The following is a 4,167-nucleotide window of genomic DNA, read 5'->3' on the forward strand; positions in this document are numbered from 1 at the left end:
TGTGATGTATTCATGCTGTGTTTATGTAACGCATCGTGTTGTGTTTATGTGATGTATTCCTGCTGTGTTTATGTAATGTATGTTGTTGTGTTTATGTGATGTATTCATGCTGTGTTTATGTGATGTATTCATGCTGTGTTTATGTAATGTATCTTGATGTGTTTATGTGATGTATCTTGTTGTGTTTATGTGATGTATTCATGCTGTGTTTATGTAATGTATCTTATGTGTTTATGTGATGTATTCATGCTGTGTTTATGTGATGTATTCATGCTGTGTTTATGTAACGCATCTTGTTGTGTTTATGTGATGTATTCCTGCTGTGTTTATGTGATGTATTCCTGCTGTGTTTATGTAATGTATGTTGTTGTGTTTATGTGATGTATTCATGCTGTGTTTATGTAATGTATCTTGTTGTGTTTCTGTAATGTATTTTGTTATGTTTATGCTGTGTTTATGTAATGTATCTTGTTGTGTTTCTGTGATGTATTCATGCTGTGTTTATTTAATGTATCTTGATGTGTTTATCTGATGTATTCATGCTGTGTTTATGTAATGTATATTGTGTTTCTGTGAGTATTCATGCTGTGTTTATGTAATATATCTTGTTGTGTTTCTGTGATGTATTCATGCTGTGTTTATGTAATGTATCTTGTGTTTCTGTGAGTATTCATGGTGTGTTTATGTAATGTATCTGTTGTGTTTCTGTGATGTATTCATGCTGTGTTTATGTAATGTATCTTGTTGTGTTTCTGTGATGTATTCATGCTATGTTTATGTAATGTATCTTGTTGTGTTTCTGTGATGTATTCATGCTGTGTTTATGTAATGTATCTTGTTGTGTTTCTGTGATGTATTCATGCTATGCTTATGTAATGTATCCTGCCTTATTTCTTGACATGACATTCAAAACACCGCGATTTTCAGGAGTAAGAGTTTATAGTCTTTTACTCCAAGTGTTACTTCTACTTGTTTTCTCTTCCTGCACTGCAGCATCTTACAGAGTTGTATTATTTCACAGCACATATCACTCTTGGTGCGTTTAGAACTTCTAATAAACAAATTGAAACCTGCAAGATCGTATACTAAAATTGAAAAACAAAATTTGGTCTGACAGAGGGTTCCGTAAATCCCTAAAAACCCGAGGCACGAGGGGTATTTACACCTTTTCACGACAGTTAGCGGGCCTACTACAGGTAACAACAGTAGTATGTCAGTATATCTTTCAACATAACATCACAGTAGTCATCAACTTGGAACATGAGCCTATTTCATTTTATGTTAATGTCAGTGATTCATGTCACGCACATAATTCCTGGAACAGACAGTTCAAACTTGCAGAATCGCGCCAACAAAAGAGATTTCTTGCCAAATACGATATAGTTTAGCCTACATCAACACATATACACCTTGCTTGTCCACGTGCTAAATACGTGTTATATGTATTTATTTGTTTGGACTCAAAAGATTTATGGGACCAGATCAAGTAGATTTTGTACGTTTTCTCTTTTGTTCCTGTTTCTTAGTATCATTATTTTTATTTACCTGACACAACGCCAATTTCCCGACATCCCTAAAAAGATGAAATATTTGTTTGGTTAATACTTTAAACATTCTATCAAGATACAAACATTACGATATATAAAGATAATTTCTACAGTTTATCACATAGTTAGTGAGGATATTGTAACCCTCTGGCCACGTGACACGTTTTTATGGAAGAGTCATTAATGTTTCATATGTGAACAAATACGTTGTAGGTTTACGAAAGACTCCTGGTGTGATATTTATTCGCAGTAATTCACTATAAGTATAATGTAAAATGTACATACATAAAACTATATCATGATACAAAGTTACAAAATAAGTTTTTAGAGTCACTGAAGATTTGGAGACGAGGAGATGCTAGAAATATTTTACACTACTCGATTATAATAGTAGAATACATAATACAGAGGTCGGTGGTAGTAAAAACCTAGAAATATTTAACACTACTTGATTATCATAGTAAAATACATAATACAGAGGTCGGTGTACAGTAAAACTTGGAAGTATTTAACACTACTTGATTATCATAGTAAAATACATAATACAGAGGTCGGTGTGCAGTAAAACTTGGAAATATTTAACACTACTTGATTATCATAGTAAAATACATAATACAGAGGTCGGTGGTAGTAAAAACCTAGAAATATTTAACACTACTTGATTATCATAGTAAAATACATAATACAGAGGTAGGTGTGCAGTAAAGCTTGGAAATATTTAACACTACTTGATTATCATAGTAAAATACATAATACAGAGGTCGGTGTGCAGTAAAACTTGGAAGTATTTAACACTACTTTATTATAATAGTAGAATACATAATACAGAGGTCGGTGTGCAGTAAAACTTGGAAGTATTTAACACTACTTTATTATAATAGTAGAATACATAATACAGAATTTGGTGGCAATAAAAATGTGAAAATATCTAATTTAATTTAATCAGAACATTTTACTAAAGTAATTAACCCTGTGATTTTCGATTTATGTTAATGGTCCGGCAGGCCGGCCCTCGGTTAAAACTATCTGACCAACAGGCCCGGTGATTACACCGACAGATATTATGGTCAGTCTGCTTTTGGAAACATAAATATTACTAAAAAAGGCTTTAAAGATCCATGTAAACCATAAAATGTTTGAAACTCTACATTTAATATAAATTAGAAATGTACGTTGGGGAAAGTAAAAAAAAAAAAGAATATGATTTCTCATCTAAACAAAACGTTTCGAAAGAAATTGAGTCAACCGTTTTTGGTCAATGAACGGCGGAGAAGCTTCGGCTCTAAAGTGATTTATTTGTTCAAACACTTCCATTAATATAATGACAAACGTAATATTTTGTTGTAAAAATTAATACTTTCTTCTTTTACTATCAACCGTGAAGAAGTTCGCCAGTTACAGAGTAGATTATTCTGACATTGTACTGATAAATTAGATAAAAATGATAATCTTTGTATCTTATGGTAAAAAAGTATTATATTATCTTAGTCTGTCGACTGTAAAGAAGAAGAATATCAGTTAAAAAAGTAGATTATACTAACATTGTAGCCCCCCAGTGGCGCAGACTCCCAACGCTAAAATCCTGGTTTCGATACCCGTTGTGAGCAGAGCCCAGATAGCCCTTTGTGTTGCTTTATGCTTATCTTCAAACTAACATTATATTGATAAATTGATAATCTGTTTCTATAAACAGACAATTTACTCCGATTATGTAAAAATTAAATTATATACAATTTTAAAATACGATAATTTTGAACTAAGAAAAAAAAATAGTTTCGTTAGCTAATGCAAGCGATATCCTCAACGTAATTCGCGTATGAATCGTACAAGTTTCTCCATCGCGGGTTTTTATTAATATGGAAATATGTGTTATTGTTTCCCCTTTTGATAAATCATAAAGTTCTTTTTTTTTTTACAGAGAAATAAACAGCAACAAACTCAAAACTCTACCAGAAGCGTTAAGCAGTCTTCCTAACCTACGAGAGTTGTAAGTCGTCCTATTAATCTTTCTTCGTATCTAACATATCTTCTTCTTTGTACGACGTTAATTCTCTTCTGATATGAGGTCAGAGTTTCATATCTTGGTTTTGGCCAGGGTTTTTGTACCATGATGACCAGCCCTGAGAGTGACCCTAATCATTTATCCAGCCTGAGGACCGGCATGCTCAGTTGAAATAAGCATGGCTGAGCTATCCAACACATCTACTGTTCACTGTAAAGAGCTGGCAGAAAGTGGGATTTTTTTTGTTAGAAATGGTGCTTTCAGACAGGTTCTTCCTAGGTTACGCATGTAGAATGCGAACTTATAGTTAGGACGCTGGTGTTTCCGAAAAGTCCTGAAAGCTGGCAGCAAGTGGTTTTTTTTTGTTAGAAGTGGTGCTTTCAGGCAGGTTCTTCCTAGGTTACGCATGTAGAATGCGAACTTATAGTTAGGACGCTGGTGTTTCAGAAAAGTCCTGAAAGCTGGCAGAAAGTGGGTTTTTTTTTGTTAGAAGTGGTGCTTTCAGGCAGGTTCTTCCTAGGTTACGCATGTAGAATGCGAACTTATAGTTAGGACGCTGGTGTTTCAGAAAAGTCCTGAAAGCTGGCAGAAAGTGGGTTTTTTTTTGTTAGAAGTGGT

At 33.6% G+C, this 4,167-nt stretch overlaps 1 pseudogene; it reads left to right on the plus strand.

The window, feature by feature from the left end:
• Positions 1–4,167, plus strand: part of LOC106459291 — a 98,192-nt pseudogene that overhangs the window by 73,265 nt on the left and 20,760 nt on the right.

This window comes from Limulus polyphemus, unplaced genomic scaffold (assembly GCF_000517525.1).
Source record: "Limulus polyphemus unplaced genomic scaffold, Limulus_polyphemus-2.1.2 Scaffold588, whole genome shotgun sequence".
Classification (NCBI taxonomy): Eukaryota; Metazoa; Arthropoda; class Merostomata; order Xiphosura; family Limulidae; genus Limulus; species Limulus polyphemus.